The sequence below is a fragment of the Salmo salar genome, chromosome 06 (genome assembly GCF_965601325.2).
Source record: "Salmo salar chromosome 06, fSalSal1, whole genome shotgun sequence".
NCBI lineage: Eukaryota > Metazoa > Chordata > Actinopteri > Salmoniformes > Salmonidae > Salmo > Salmo salar.
In genome coordinates this window covers 45,422,800-45,440,517 of record NC_138296.1, presented here as the reverse complement: position 1 = coordinate 45,440,517, position 17,718 = coordinate 45,422,800, and the positions used below count along the sequence as shown (strand labels likewise).

The 17,718-nt window shown below is 44.0% G+C and overlaps 1 protein-coding gene across 2 annotated transcripts in view; it reads right to left on the bottom strand.

The window, feature by feature from the left end:
- The window catches only part of LOC106607256 (gap junction gamma-1 protein), a 57,386-nt gene extending 40,550 nt beyond the window's left edge, over nt 1–16,836 (bottom strand). The window contains exon 1 of one of the 2 annotated variants that reach the window (XM_082976634.1): nt 15,958–16,836. The gene's annotated coding sequence lies outside the window, so the exon portion shown is untranslated. The other variant, XM_082976633.1, reaches the window with a different exon arrangement.
- Between the last annotated feature and the right edge of the window lie 882 nt (nt 16,837–17,718).

The window sequence follows — 17,718 nt, the reverse complement described above, 5'->3', positions numbered from 1 at the left end:
CTTCCACAAAAGACTGTGTGCGCCAGGGAGGAGAGAGGAATGGAGTAGAGAGTGGAAGAGTAAGGGAGGAGTAGATTCACTCCCAAAAACAGTAACAAAGTGAATTCACAATATAAATAATCCCTTGTTGACCTAAAAACGGTGTAGGCTAAAGCATAAGAGTATACCATGACTACACCATTGTAGGCCTACTGTTGTACATTGTGCTGCCTCACATCCAAGACCACACACACTGATGCTTATTGTTCAGGCAAGCAGACAGATAAAGTCATGTCTCTGGTTTGTTCATTGCCCATGAAGGTCTTAGTTTCCATGTAATCTCATTGTTGGCGTTCTCCACAGTAACCAATGTTTGAAGGAGAAGCGTGCTCCTTTACAATAATGATAAGAGGCACGCTGGAGGATTACAGACTTGGGCTGAAGAAGCACAGTCCTGGCTCACTATGTGTAGCTCGAACTCCAGTTATTATTCATGTGTGTAGCCTAAGTCTTGCCAGGGCTGCCAGTGACTCCACACACACAAACTGACCGGTTTTCCAGCATTGGTCCCTCACTGGGTCAATAATTGGATGACTTGGGGTGGAGAGTGTAGGGGAGAGGACCGGCTGCTCCAGGAGTCCTCTGATGCCAAGTTCAGTAGACGAGATGAGATCCAGACAACTCCACTGCCCCAGCCAAGGACCCCTACTCAGTCTCTCCCCCATGCCCCACACCATAACATACACTATGTCATTACCACCTTCAGATAGAACACATTCCCCATCAGCCCTTCCTTTGTCGTACTGTAAACACTTGAGTTAAGGCTGTTGATGTAAGAGGCCCTTCCCCGAATCCATGCCCTTCCCATTCGACGGTGGAAACCAAGGTGAGGGGACTACAACAAAACAATTACAAAACATTTCAAAAATCCAAACCTATTTAAAGTTAACCCTTGAGCTCTTCTGTCAAGCTCATCTCAAAATTTAAAAAAAAAGGGTATAATCTCAAAGTTTACTTTGAAGCTATCGCCCATTATTAGCTAGCATCTGCACAGCCCTTTGGGCCATTTTCCTATCTATCTCACCACCAGATAATCGCCAGACCCCGTGGCCATAGAAACCCACTCGTATTACTGTTTAAACATGCCTTGGGGAAAAGAGGGAAAGAGACTGGGGCAGGAGAAGAGACTGTGGGGGGGGGGGGGACAGGACCGTCCTGAGAAAGCTAGCTCATGGTGGTGATGTAACAAGGCTGTTGGAAAACGACGAGCGTGCCATTAGTTTGTTTTAAATTCTTGCCCAATCGTTTCATGTTGTTTCAAGCGGCCTCTGTGCGTTGCTGGTGGTAGGCCGACAGGCTGTGCCTGTTCATCCCACTACCATCTAGAAGGCGGTGACAGTACAGATGCATCAAAGCTGGGACTGAGAAACTGGTAGCCTGGAGATAGAAGTTGTTTATCTTAAACAGTCACCACTAGCCGGCCTCCGCCCAGTACCCGGTCCTGAACCTCAGACATTGTCACTAGCCGGCTACCACCCGGTACACTCCCTGCACCTTAGAGACTGCTGCCATATGTACACAGATCCATTGAACACTTTAATAATGTTTACATACTGTTTTACCCACTTCATATGTATATACTGTATTCTAGTCATGGCTCATCCTATATAATATTCTTTATACTCAGGTCCGGAAGCTAATTTCCTGCAATTCTATCCATTTTGCTATGGGGTTTTGTACTGTATTCTCGACAGAGCTCACTCTAATATTTCTACTACTGTACATTGCATTTTAGTTACACTGCTTATTGTATAAATGATTGGAGACAGGCGCAGGAATACGTAATAGGGGGTTTTAATACTCCCCCCAAAAATACAACATGCCATGAAAAGGCACGGGGACGAAGCCCAAAACAAACACGTATACAAAAACACAGGGATGTAACCCAAACAAAAGAGCAAGGTTAAACTTCTAATAAATACACGGGACTAGACCCGTAAAACAATGTACGGGACGAGACCGTAATAACAATTGCACAATACTACACAGGACGAGACCCGTAATAGCAAGTACACAATACACACAGCACGAAAGCCGAAACAACAAAGCACAGGTACTCACAAGACCAACGGACATTGGAACATTAACTGAACACACAATGGCGAACAGAGGGCACATATATACAATTACTAATCAGGGGGAAATAGGAACCAGGTGTGCGTAATTAGACAAGACAGTCCGGGTTTGGTGGTAATGAACCAGTTCAGTGACACCTGGAAGCCGGTGACGTAGAACTCGGGAACTGGTGCACGGAATGAGCAGCAGTACCGGAGGGATCGGTGACAGTACCCCCCACCCCCTGACGCACTGCACTAGCAGCGGGACGACACTGGCCTGAGGGACAACCACAGGGATGAGGTGCGGGTCGGTCAGGGCAGGCAGAGGTTCCGGGTGGAGAGCCAGTTGTAGCTTCAGAGGTAGCGTTGTCAGATGAGATAGTTGCAGCTGCAGAAGTCGCGTCGTCGTTGGACGGGCCAGTTGCAGCTGCCGAAGTTGCGGCAGCGTCGGACTGGCCAGTTACAGCTGCCGGACTGCCAGTTGCCGAAGTTGCGGCTGCGTCGGACTGGCCAGTTGTCGTGGTTGCGGCTGCGTCGGACTGGACGGTTGCCGAGGTTGCGTCGGACTGGACGGTTGCAGCTGCCGAAGTTGCTGCAGCGGCGAACGGGCCATACCCGCTGTCTCCATTTAGGGTCGGTCAATGTCACGTTGTATAAATGACTGGAGACAGGCGCAGGAATACGTAATAGGGGGTTTTAATACACCACCCAAAAATACAACATGACATGAAAAGGCACAGGGATGAGCCAGTTGCAGCTGACGAAGTTGCGGCGGCATCGGACAGGCCATTCCCGCTGTCTCCATTTAGGGTCGGTTATTCTTTCACGTTGCATAAATGACTGGATACTCACAAGACCAACGGACATTGGAACATTAACTCACTACACAATGGTGAACAGAGGGCACATATATACAATTACTAATCAGGGGAAATAGGAACCAGGTGTGCGTAATTAGACAAGACAGTCCAGGGTTGGTGGTAATGAACCAGTTCAGTGACACCTGGAAGCCGGGGACGTAGAACTCGGGAACTGGTGCACGGAATGAGCAGAACTACCGAAGCAATCCGTGACACTTATACACGCCGCATATTTGTTTATATACTGGATTCTAACATATCTACTAATGTATTGTACATATCATTCTTAGAATATCTTGTGTACATTAATCTGGTGTAGATACATACAGATTCCATTTGGATTACTTTTACAGTGCTATTTGTGTTGTTAATTGGATTAATTCTGACATGTCTTAATTTCTTTCTTTTTACTTTTGGATTATGTGTGTATTGTTTTGTATTGCTCAGTATTGCTGCTCTGTTGTTGCTAGAAACACAAGCAGTTCCCTGCACCTGCGATAACATCTGCAAATCTGTGTACCCGACCAATAATCTTTGATTTGATTTGTTCCATGATCTGTTATTGAAGGTTATTATCTTGGAGGGGCCTGACAACTGATTGACAGCTTGAAGAGAATAGGTCAATGAGTGATAAAGAGAGGCCTAGATTAGGGCAATGTTAAACTATTGTTTCTACTGTGATAGCCTTAAACGCAACCCATAGCTAAGACTGACCTCCCTTTCTCTCTCTGCCTCAACTCAGATCATGGAGACAGCATCAATCAGGAAGGGCTTTCAGTGTAGCCTTCCATATGTAGTTGGTGCTGACTCCCTAGAGTTTGAAGAGGAGAGAAAGGGATTAATGCAGAAGAGTGACTAAACCCCCAAAAGTGAAGTGAGAGGACTGAAGAGGAGGACAGAAAAGACGGTCTTCGAGTCATTTTCTAACTGACCCACCCCACCACAGCGAGTCAGACCAGTAAAATATGCATGCTTACAAAGCTAATGGCATATCAGCATATAGATGTAGCCTATTTCAGGGAGAAGAGTTGTGGAGAACGTCAGTTTGGTGATTTGTCTGTGATCTGATCACAGTATAAACAGATCAATCCCTTGTCTCATTGATTGGACTCCAGGTTAGCTGACTCCAGACTCCAATTAGCTTTTGGAGAAGTCATTAGCCTAGGGGTTCACATACTTTTACAACCTACACTGTGAATGTTTAAACGATGTATTCAATGTAGACAAGAAAAATACAATAATTAGTGTATTATTAGCTTAAGCACACTGTTTGTCTATTTTTGTGACTTAGATGAAGATCAGATCAAATTTTATGACCAATTTATGCAGAAATCCAGGTAATTCCAAAGGGTTCATATACTTTTTCTTGCCACTGTAGCTAAAAATAACCTAGTGCCAGCTTGTCTCTCTATCTCTGGCATTTTGGTCGTGTGTACTGCAGACCCTTAAAGATGCTCAATTGACCGAAAGGATTCTCTTGGGCAACTCAGAGTTGCAAGACCCTTGGTTTCAGACTAGACATTTACAGTGTATGTTTTCCGCTGCTCATTCACATCTATTCATGGTAAGATCATTATGTCAGATTTGACATAGACTTGACACAAATTAATACTGTGAATAAGCAAAACAATTTTGGCCTTGAGTGCTTCTGTCAAGCCCATAATTTCTCTCTCTTTTGTTGTTGAAATCTCCAAGCGTTAGCTCTGAAGCTATTCCCCGAGTAGCATGTAGCATCTGTGCAGCCCTTTGGGCCTTTTCCTGTCTATCACACCACCAGATAATCGCCAGACCCCATGGCCATGGAAACCCATTCATGTATGAATGTTACTTTGGTGAAAAATGACTTGGGGAAAAAGAGGGAAAGAGATTGGGGGAGGAGAAGAGACTGCGGGCCGGAGGGGGGAAGAGGACAGGATCGTCCTGAGAGAGCTAGCTCATGGTGGGGATGTAACAAGGCTGTTGGAAAACAACGAGCGTGCCATTACTTTTTTTGCGGTTGTTTTCAATTATTGCCCAATCGTTTCATGTTGTTGTCAACCTGCCTCTGTGCGTAGCTGACGGCTGTGTCTGTTTGTTTGTTTGTTCCATAAATCTGTTTAGATGAAAGGTCATTATCTGACAGGGGCCTGACAACTGACTGACAGCTGATTTGAAGAGAATAGGTCAATGAGTGATAAAGAGATGCCTAGATTAGGGCAATGTTACTGTGACAGCCTTAAATGTAACCCATAGCTAAGACCCTTCAAATTGACCTCCCCTTCTCTCTCTGCCTCAACTCAGATCATGGAGTAGTTCCATAAGTAGTTGGTGCTGACTCCCTAGAGTTTGATGAGGAGAGAAAAGGGTTTATGCAGAAGAGTGACTAAACCAGACAAGTTGAGCGAAAGGACAGAAGTGGACAGAAGAGTAGGGTCAAAACAGCCAGCTTCAGTCAGCTGTTCTAGCACACTCTACTGGTCTTTTTCAGTCATTTAGAAAGTCCTAGAATTATTTGAGTTCTTATTGTTCAAGGTCACGCTACTCGTTCTCCTGCATGAGGTCACATACCTTTGCAGTTTGGTTGTTTTATTGTGACTGCAGCTTAACGCAAGTGCCAAGAGATCTTTATGTCTTGTGGGTTTGGAGCCAAGTAGCGTCTGTTGTCAATAATTATATTGTGTTGAGCTTGTTAGTTAGCTCGCACTCCCATTTGCGTTAGTGCTAGCATTAGAATTTGTATTCAGAATGCATTAGGATTTAGCATGCTTATTAGCCATTAGCAATTTGTTTGCATTTCTCATGCATGGTGACAGGCTATATTATTAGTGTATATTGCTCATGCTATAATTCAGCAATAAGGCCAGAGGGGTTGTGGTGTATGGCCAATATACCATGGATAATGGCTGTTCTTATGCACGACGCAATGCAGAGTTCCTGGATACAGCCCTTAGCCGTGGTATATTGGCCATATACCACAACCCCCCGAGGTGCCTTATTGCTATTATAAACGGGTTACCAACGTAATTAGACCAGTAAATCGTACGTTTGTGTAATACCTTAAGTCTGATATACCACGGATTTCAGCCAATCAGCATTCAGGGCTTGAACCACCCGGTTAATAATCTGTGTTATATTCTAATTATATTCTGTAGACATTTCTACATTGCTGTATTTGCTATATATTTGTTTATGTACAGGACCTCTAGTTTATGGGGCCTGTTTACTAGTTAATTTCTGTTAGGCCTTATTACAGTGTTGTACGCTAGCTTGTACTTTCATGTCACGCATATTATATCAGTGCTACAGCCTAAATGTATTTATTCTTTCTTTTCAGAACCACAATCATTTTCAGACACAATTCATGTCCGTTCTCACTGGATGAGAACCAAGGGTGGTCAGATGTGTGTATGAATGTGGACATCTCCTTCCGTTAAACTCCCCTGAACCTGGACATCCGCCTCATCCTTGTTCTTAAGGCCGGTGGCGGGTTGCTTCCGGCCTTAAACCAGCACCTAAGGTTTCTTTTTGCATTCATGGTCCTTCGATTCTCTACAACCCTACCCATATCTTTCAAGTGTAACATAGTCATTTTCTAACTGACCCACCCCACCACAGTGAGTCAGGCCAGTAAAATATGCATGCTTACAAAGCTAATGGCATATCAGCATATAGATGTAGCCTATTTCAGGGAGAAGAGTTGTGGAGAACGTCAGTTCGGTGATTTGTCTGTGATCTGATCACAGTGTAAATGGAGAAATCCCTCTTGAATATTTCAGCCCATTGGAGAATATTTACCTGTTTGATCAGATCTTGCAAGTGAAGGACTACTGTAATGCTTGACTGAGCATGATTGTTCGACCATTTAACATAAATTACCATCTCTGATATCATCTTGCAGATCTATCCACCTGTTTGCCTATCCACCATATGGAGTTTGGATGGACAGCTACATGACCAAAGGCAGTGGGATGTCTCAGAAAAATAACCCTTCCTGCACATGTAGCAGTGGCTAAAAATAACCCAGTGCCAGATTGTCTCTCTATCTCTTCCATTTTGGTCGTGTGTACTGCAGACCCTTAAAGATGCTCAAATGACCGGAAGGATTCTCTTGGACAACTCAGAGTTGCAAGACCCTTGGTTTCAGACTAGACATTTATAGTGTCTGTTTTCCGCTGCTCATTCACATCTATTCGTTGTAAGATCATTATGTCAGATTTGACATAAATGAATACTGTGAATAAGCAAAAAAAACTTCTGTCAGCAAAGAAGCAAACAAAATGTCTCCCTTTCCCTCTCTCTCTCTCTCTCTCTCTCTCTCTCTCTCTCTGTGCCTTTCCTCCCCTCTCTGTATAGCTGTGTCTGGCTGCCAGGGAGTAACAGGTTGTCTCTGCTGCGGTGGCCCCTGAGCTTGGCTGTTGTGTTCAGCTCTCCTCTCCTGGTGACGAGGACACAGAGAGACAGAGCCCATGCAGCCACGTCTGGCCCAGCTAAAGCAATGGGGCATGAGCAGTGAGCGCTGCTGGACAAATCCGCACAGCACTGTGACACAGATCCCCTATTGGATTCTTATTGACGACCACATCAGTATCTGCGCCCTGCAGATGACCCTTGCGTGTGCTGATATTGTGTGTGTATGTTTGTGTGTGAAAGGGCTTTCTCTGTGTGTTCCACCACAGCAGAGACAACCTGCTGATAATTTGTCACAGTGTGTCACAGCGTGTTTCACCTTAGTATCACACTGTGTGTGTGTGTGTGCTAGTCTAGAGCTACTTATTAGCCACAGAGCTTAGAACTCAGGCAGGCGAAAAAAGGCTTTGGTTTAAGGAGCCAAAATACAGTATCGCAATATAATACGATTCAAGCAGCACCTAGTATGCGGTTATGTTTGAACAGTGTAACTGTGCATCCTCCGTCCTGATTATATTTCACCCTAGCAACAGCTGCACCTCACACGCAAACGTCCACACACACGACACACATAGATCTCAGTTTCATTGAGTGAATGACAAGCGCCTCTGTGTTTAAAGTACATTCCTTTCTACTGTGTGTAGTGCAGCCAGCCTTTAGCTTTGCGGCTCCACCCCTTTAGTGACTTGCGGGCGGGAGTCATGAGACCTGTCGCCACGCGTTACGGCCCGTGCCGTCTCCTCCACGCTTGTATGTAAATGCATCACGGCGTCCTGACACATGAGACTGAGAAATCCGTGTGAATATGTATGTCCCACGATGAACGGCGCGTAAACGTCTCTGTGTGTATGAGCAGTGTGTGAATCTGTGTGTGTTTGAGACGGTGTGCGTGTGTGAATCTGTGAGGTTGTGTGAGAGACGGTGTGTGTGTGTGAGAGAGAGAGAGAGAGAGAGAGAGACGCTGTGTGTGTGTTACACGAGGCACATGTGTCTGAGCGGATCCCCGTGCTCAGCAGTGACATTCCCAGTAGGAAGGAGTCTCATGGCTGTACGCATTTTGCTGTGCTGCTCACCTCCCCTCAGGAGCACACACTGAGGTAAACCAGACATCACAGTCTGTACACACACACACACACACACGCGCACACACGCACAGATGCTCGCACGCACAGATGCACACACGCCCACATGCACACACAGACATTTTCCTTTGCATTACAGACCTTTATAACACTGATATACAGTTTCTGACGTCTGGTCTGACGAACATTCATGGCTCTATATAAGCCCATCTACAAGTCTTCAATATCTGAGGGGTGGTGCAAGTAAATTAACAAATGACAGTTTACTTTTTTCCCCCGAAAAATTACCCTGATAAATATGGTGTATGAATCGTAACGATACAGATTCTCTTAGTTAGAAAAGTGAGCAATTTCTGTTGCTTAACAAAATGACAGACTCATCGTTACACGTGGAATGCCAACTACGGACATTTGTGTTTTAAGGGGGGGGGGGCAGGGGTGACTGCAGGGGATATTCTCCTCAGACTGACGTCAAGTCATCATGAGTCATGAGGACAAGGACACGATCTCTCCCCACTGCTCACTGTGTAGTTTTGTTGGAATGTTCGGAAGGGTTGGGATAAAGCCGAAGTCAAATTTCAGTCGGACCGTTTGTGTACGATTGCCAAATAAAGTGATGTTAATCTTGTGTTTTGGACTACAGCCACCCCACCACGTTTCTGTGTCAGTGTTAAGAACAAGCAAGAACAAAGAAAGTGTGTAGTTGGAGTGCACACTCATTAATCTTACACATTAATTGGAAGGGAAAAAAATGCATTTTTAGTTTAAAAAAAACAGCAAGGTCAAAGTCTTTCTCAAGAAAGGCACTTTCCTTTAACACACTCCCCACACGCATTTCAAAATCCTCTACTCGCTTCCTTAACACACACACACAGTATGACCTTCCGTCAGTGGATAGAGGAATGCTTTGTGTCACAAAATGGTGGTCAAGTGTTCAATGAATCATATCAATATCTTACTGAAATTGAAACAGTTCTAAGAGACTAGCAAAATTCATCATCCAGAGCAAAACAGTTTCACAAGACCAGCTCAATCCATAGCCAAGATGTTCATATCATAACTGTTCCACAAGATAAACCAGATTAAAACCCAGAGACATTTCCTTACCTTTACTTAACTAGGCAGGTCAGTTATACAGGGCCACCCCACCAAAAAAAGAACATACAGTGGGGAAAAAAATATTTGATCCCCTGCTGATTTTGTACGTTTGCCGACTTACAAAGAAATGATCAGTCTATAATTTTAATGGTAGGTTTATATGAACAGTGAGAGACAGAATAACAACAAAAATATCAGAAAAACGCATGTCAAAAATGTTATAAATGATTTCCATTTTAATGAGGGAAATAAGTATTTGACCCCTCTGCAAAACATGACTTAGTACTTGGTGGCAAAACCCTTGTTGGCAATCACAGAGCTCATACGTTTCTTGTAGTTGGCCACCAGGTTTGCACACATCTCAGAAGGGATTTTGTCCCACTCCTCTTTGAAGATCTTCTCCAAGTCATTAAGGTTTTGAGGCTGACGTTTGGCAACTCGAATCTTCAGCTCCCTCCACAGATTTTCTATGGGATTAAGGTCTGGAGACTGACTAGGCCACTCCAGGACCTTAATGTGCTTCTTCTTGAGCTACTCCTTTGTTGCCTTGGCCGTGTGTTTTGGGTCATTGTCATGCTGGAATACCCATCCATGACCCATTTTCAATGCCCTGGCTGAGGGAAGGAGGTTCTCACCCAAGATTTGACAGTACATGGCCCTGTCAAATGATGCGGTGAAGTTGTCCTGTCCCCTTAGCAGAAAAACACCCGCAAAGCATAATGTTTCCACCTCCATGTTTGACGGTGGAGATGGTGTTCTTGGGGTCATAGGCAGCATTCCTCCTCCTCCAAACACGGCGAGTTGAGTTGATGCCAAAGAACTCCATTTTGGTCTCATCTGACCACAACACCTTCACCAGTTGTCCTCTGAATCATTTAGATGTTCATTGGCAAACTTCAGACGGGCATGTATATGTATTCTTGAGCAGGAGGACCTTGCGGGCGCTGCAGGATTTCAGTCCTTCACGGTGTAGTGTGTTACCAATTGTTTTCTTGGTGACTATGGTCCCAGCTGCCTTGAGACCATTGACAAGATCCTCCCGTGTAGTTCTGGGCTGATTCCTCACCGTTCTCATGATCATTGCAACCCCACGAGGTGAGATCTTGCATGGAGCCCCAGGCCGAGGGATATTGACAGTTCATTTGTGTTTCTTCCATTTGCGAATAATCGCACCAACTTTTGTCATCTTCTCACCAAGCTGCTTGGCGATGGTCTTGTAGCCCATTCCAGCCTTGTGTAGGTCTACAATCTTGTCCCTGACATCCTTGGAGAGCTCTTTGGTCTTGGCCATGGTGGAGAGTTTGGAATTTGATTGATTGATTGCTTCTGTGGACATGTGTCTTTTTTACAGGTAACAAGCTGCGGTTAGGAGCACTCCCTTTAAGAGTGTGCTCCTAATCTCAGCTCGTTACCTGTATAAAAGACACCTGGGAGCCAGAAATCTTTCTGATTGAGATGGGCTCAAATACTTATTTCCCTCATTAAAATGCAAATCAATTTATAACATTTTTGACGTGTTTTTTTTATATTTTTGTTGTTATTCTGTCTCTCACTGTTCAAATAAATCTACCATTAAAATTATAGACTGATCCTTTCTTTATCAGTGGGCAAACATACAAAATCAGCAGGGGATCAAATACTTTTTCCCCCTACTGTATGTTATTCAAATTTTGCCAAAACTGGATACCAGACCAAGACTGTTAGTTCCACACAACAAACCCAATTTACAACAACCATTTACACTATTTGATGAAACAGGCCCCTTATTTGTACTTCAAGATTATTCTCAGTTTTTTGTTTTTGACAAGTCTAAAAGCACTAGCCAAGAGGAAAATGGAGGGAATCTAAAGCGTTTGCATTTCAGACACAAAGCCTCAGTCTTCTCTGTCTGTGTGCTGTGTGACCAGGGTTAAATCTGAGGTGTGTTTACATCCGCTAAACTGGATATACACATAACGCCTAGGCATTTCAGTTCTTGTGCCATACAGCTAGAAAATTGGACGGAGACTGAGGAGCCCTCTACAATGACATTCACTATTTAAAGAAGGTGGATTTCAAATCCTTTTCTGAAAGAGCACACTACATTTTCAGGACATATTTTGCAAGATACAGTCCGTCGGCGTACACCATTATTCAGACCTAGACCATTTTGAGGTCCATGATTAGCCTACTATTTTACAACAGCTATGATGTATTTTACATTCTACACTATTACTCAAGGGGAGACGAATCCCTCTCTTCTACCACCTAGCAGACTCTAATATCCACGATTTATTCCATTGGTTTATCCCATTCTTTTTCATTCTCTACAGTATAAGTCTGGCCCAGTGGTTTCCCCCAACAGATGATTGAACAGAGAGCAATGTGTGTGTTTTGAATGGAAATAGAAGAACACATCAGTCATGATAATAAAGAACTGATGGGGGGATGGTGTTCATTTGTCTGCTGCCACGGAGAATCTGCTACTCATCCCCCTCTCAGCACTGGGGCCAGGGAGGCTGGTCTCCCTGCTGACCCCCCTCCCTCATCCCTACAGTGGTCGGGTCTCCCACACACTCTCCAGGGACTAAAATGAGAGCTCAGGATTAAGGGGGCTGGTCCAGGGGTTGTAGAGGGGGACAGAGATAGACTGCCTAAAAAATGTGTACCACAGTCCCATGGTGGAAATGAAGAGAAAGGTCAAAACACACCTAGTAAATCTAAAAAGCAGAGAGGAGGACAGGAAGAGATTGGGGAATAAGGGGCAAATGGGGGGATGACTCAATGGTCATCTCACCAAAGAGGAGACACAGAATAAATACATATCTTCCATATTTAATACAAACCAATAAGTAGGATTCATGACTAGAGCTTTTTCTGTGCTATGTAAAATGTATCTGCATTTTGTAGACAGACATTGTATTGTGTTCCTGCAGCTTGGTGCAAAGTCATTTCTAACACATTGAAGTCAATCCTAGTCTGTCAGTGTTAGATACTACACAGAAACCGGATGTATACTGAACCAAAATATAAAACGCAACATGCAACAATTTCAAAGATTTTACTGAGTTACAGTTCATATAAGGAAATCAGTCAATCTAAATAAATAAATTAGGCCCTAAATCTATGGATTTCACATGACTGGGAATACAGATATGAATTTGTTGGTCACAAATACAGTACCTTAAAAAAAAAGTAGGGGTGGATCAGAAAACCAGTCAGTATCTGGTGTGACTACCATTTGCCTCACGCGACACATCTCCTTCTCATAGAGTTGATGAGGCTGTTGATTGTGGTCGGTGGAATGTTGTCCCACTCCTCTTCAATGGCTGTGTGAAGTTGCTGGATACTGGCGGGAACTGGAAAGCGCTGTCATACACGTCGATCCAGAGCACTCCAAACATGCTTAATGGGTGACGTGTCTGGTGAGTATGCAATCCATGGAAGAACTGGGACATTTTCAGCTTCCAGGTATTGGGTACAGATCCTTGCAACATGGGGCTGTGCATTATCATGCTGAAACATGAGGTGATGGCGGTGGATGAATGGCATGACAATGGGCCTCAGGAACTCGTCTGTGCATTCAAATTGCCATTGATAAAATGCAATTGTGTTCATTGTCTGTAGCATGGGGCACTCTGTTCAGAAAGGTTTGTCATCAGCAAACCTCTCGCCCCCACACAACACCATACACGTGGTCTGCGGTTGTGAGGCCGGTTGGACGTAATACCAAATTCTATAAAACAACGTTGGTAGAGAAATTAACATTAAATTATTTGGCAACAGCTTTGGTTGACATTCAGCATGCCAATTGCACGCTCCCTCAAAACTTGATACATCTGTGGCATTGTGTTGCGTGACAAAACTGCACATTTTAGAGTGTCCTATTGTTCCCAACACAAGGTGCACCTGTGTAACGATCATGCTGTTCAAATCAGTTTCTTGGCAAAGGAGAAATGCTCATTAACAGTTGGACAACATTTGAGAGAAATAAGCTTTTGTGTGTATGGAACATTTCTGCGATCTTTTATTTCAGCTCATGATACATGGGACCAACACTTTACATGTTGCGTTTATATTTTTGTTCAGTGTATATTTAAAGTGCATACAGGATAACGGAACAGGAACTAATTACAGTAACATAAGAATGGAATATCCAGGCTATGTCTGGCGTTAACCATATTAAGTGATGGGAGTGCCTCTGACTGAACCAGTTACAGATCAATTAAACATATCCAGGGAGAGGGAAGTTGTTCAAAATGAATACTTGCATGGATTAGAGAATCAGGTGGTTAATAAAGCAACACCCAGAGAATGGAGAGAAACGGAATAGCTGGCTATGGGAAGGAGGGCCATTTCTGAAAATCAGAGTATAGCTTCTTCCACTGTCTACGACTCACTTTTGCTCCTTTAATAAAAATGTATAATAATTGAATTGTTATATAATACTAACGTCATAACAAAGTAAAGGATAAATAATGTTTAATGTTACCATATTCGCATGAGACAAAAACACATAATTAAGATATTCTGAATAGCCTAACAACCTTTCCAAAAAAAATAAAAAGGTATATGTACATCTTGACAACTACATTTCCTTTGTGTATTGTCTTATTGTGCAAAGGCGCACAGTAGTAAACACCAAACACTATGAACAGTAGCTAACGCTCCAGAGCCTATTGTCCCCAACTCATTGACTGTGGCTAAGGAACGCTTGCTAATCCCATTCATTGAGCGCACTGCACATTATCGTTAATAAATCTATGGAGTAGCCAAGCATTAGTTCCTAAAGGCTATATACATTTAAATGAATGCATACTAAAAAAGATCATCATCCAACATAACTGTCAATATACTGTAACAAAGGCTAATGAAGCGCTTATTATCATGTAAACCAATACACTCATTTTAAATAACCATATATACAATTAACCAGTGGTAGACTATTCATTTGAGATGGGCAAACGGATTGCACGCACACAATAGATTGACGTCGCGCAATCCGCCTCTCCAATCACATGTGCATGCCGGTGTGGTCGGCTGAGAGTTGCCCTCCTGGTGATACTAAGGTACAGTAGGCCTGTAGGCAACATAACGGTGAAACAGGCAATGCAAAATGTATATCACAAATTATGAAGAAAAAAAATAGACCATGCAAAAATGAGCGTTCGATTTGCCATTGTTGCAAAGGCGCATTAGTTACCCAAGGCTAACCAACACGCACTACGGAACACAACCTCGTGCAGACAATGAATAGGCAAATAAAGAGCAGTATCATTATTGAATAGGGAGGAAATTCTTACCGCTATGCGAGTCTGTGAAGATGCTTTAATATAGATACGGTGTTCCCGTGAAATTAGTTGTCGGTTCTGGCTTTACAGACAGTCCAAAATTGAATTTGTCGGTGTTGATATGGTTGGCTCCAATTCTCAAGAGAACTTGAAGAGTATCTCATCACATCAGGGAAAGCTTGTGCATTCTTTGTCCATGTTCCTCGGATAACTAGTATTATCTCGTGATACAAGTACGTCGATTAAAGCGAAGTTCTCTGCTGCGTAAAATGCATGCCAAAATCCCAATGAGCGCATTCCAGAACAGTCTTGTCATTTTGGTAGCCTATTATTGTCGGGTCTAAAGGCTTCTTTGCATATGGAACAGTAGCATCATCTTCTCAGAAAAATTGACAGCAATCGTTATTTTGTTCATGTCTGTCGCAATTGCCGCAATTCTAAATTTCGAACAAAGCCATGAATCGCTCACATCTTATTGTTCCTTCTTGGGTTGGTTCATCGTCGGAAAACCAGAGAGTTGATGTCTTGTGCAAGTGATTTCAACTGGTCTAATCCACCTCAATCCGACAGTGACTTCTCCTCACGTATTTATTATGGCAGACGAACGTTTGTTTACCATTTGGCATGGCATAGTCGCTGACTAGACTTCGAGGTGACACGTTTTGGTTGAAGATACGATGACACCGGAGAGTGACAGCTCGATTTTCTGTCAGAAGCGCAGTGATGTCGATGTGATGCGAAAGAACGGTGGGATGTTGCGCATCTTTGACAGTGCGCGTGCCCGTCAGTTTACACATCTTGGATTTTACACATTTTGGAACTCATCATACAGAACATCGCCGCACATTGCGGAGCCAATTCCTTTGCATTAACAGATAACGATTTAAACATATGAGCTATATCTGGGGGAGGGAACATTTCAATTGAACAAATTCAGTTGTGTAAAACTTAATTACCTTACCTTGAACTGTCTGCAGAATTAGATGTGCATAAAAACAAGGTGAACAATATTGTCATAACCTGTAGGCTATTTCTTCTCCAAATGAACTGTTAGATTTTATGTTAGAGTAACCTAATCCCCATCTAATTCCCTATGAACTCATAAACCCATAGAATGTTAACATTGCCTCAATGGCCAATTAAAAATGGAATTGACTGTACTTACCCTAAAAATGCCTGATGTAAGATTTACGTTTCTTATGAAAGGAGCTGTTGCGCTGACACGTTTTCTACTTCTTCCATCACTGAGAAGCGCGCGAAGAGACACGGAAAGTTCCAACCGTAGAACAATGCAGGTCCTTTTTGACATAACCTTGGGGCAATGAAACGGAGTGTGACAACGGAACCGGGTTCCCGCTGTGACCAGTGGCAGTCCCTCATCCTCTCTCCATAGTGATAGCGCCTGTCAAATCAGGACAGGCTTGACAGGATTGGTTGGGTTTGGGCTCTGCCTGTGAGGGCGCCCAGAGAAGAGGCTGATGCCAGGTTTACACTCGTTAGTTCTGTTCAGTTGCTGCTGCTCAACACCAAGAGCCCGAGGAGAGAGGAAAGTTGGGATTCCAATACGACTTTCATGACTTCACTCTGTTGGATGACCCATAATGCAGAGTGTAATTGACAGTCTCCACCGCCAGGCCCAAGACAACAGTCTACCAAGGAGAAGATTAAGTTCCAAAGAGTCCCTTCCATATCATGATCCCATGGAGTCAAATCTTCCATTCTTGATTCACTGGAAAGAACGTTAACATTCTCACTCCTGCTCCATACTGGAAAGGAACATAGCCACTCCATCCATGCCATTCCATAACTAACTGCTCAGTACTGAGAGAGGTGGGGTCTAGTGTTGACCTGCCTTTGTGAAGCCTCAAGCCAGGGAACACATGGCTAATTTGGCTAATTGAAACAAGGCTAGTTAAGTTTGAGGCCTAATTCTTCAGTGTGGTTCCAATATACTCCACCCTGTCTCGCTTTTTCGGGCAGACGTGTCTGTGTAGCCCTGCCTAGCTGGCTGTGTTCTGCAGTGTAGCCTGACCTCTACAGATCCTGTGATCTCTCATCATCGGAGGATGATGATTCAGTGTTTTGGGTCCTTCAGGTGCCCTAGGGGTGAGGGAGTCACACAGTCATGTGTTTTTTTTTTTCTTCTTTCCCTTTGTTTGTTCAGTATTCCCGACCTTGCCGGACCACCACTTGCCACGGACCGGCCGGCCAGGCAGCAATGGCGCCCCCGTGTGTCTTTAGGACATGTGCGACTTCAGGAAGGGAAGGATGGAGGGGAGGTCAAGGCAGCCACAAACCCTCCACCCCATTAAAGGATTAGGTAATAACCTCTACTTATACATACAGCTCTGTCATCAAGCCACCTACTGTCTACCACTCTCTAGTCATCTGCTGATCAAGGGAGAAATAGATTTAGCATTTAGCCACCAGTCACTGCTCAGTCTACGGGTACTGTGGTTGGTAGCACTAATAAACTAATGTAAATAATATGATATATTATTACATTTCTTATCACAATAGACATATGTTTTCTGCTGGGTGGATGTGAGAGGAATGTATGCGACTGCTTGTGATGGAGAGGTGAGACTGAAAGAGAGAGAGGCAGATGACAGAACCAGAGGTGGAAAAGACAGACCGAGGAAATGAAAGAGGAGAGGAAAAGCGGAGGGATCGAGCAGATGAAAAGAGACAGATGAGAGTGGATGAGAGGAGAGAGGGAAGGCCTTGCTGGGGAGGGGGCCCTCAGCCAGGCCATAGCAGAGAGCAGTCTCTAGCGTCGCTCGTCTATACTTAGCAACAGAGACCACAGATTGCAGCGAGCGCTCAGGGGACGTGCATTCAGACGGGCAGGAACCACTGCCATCCGTCCAGCTGCCCAGGGCCACGTACAATCACAACTCACGCCAGCCAGCATGGGGTATGGAGA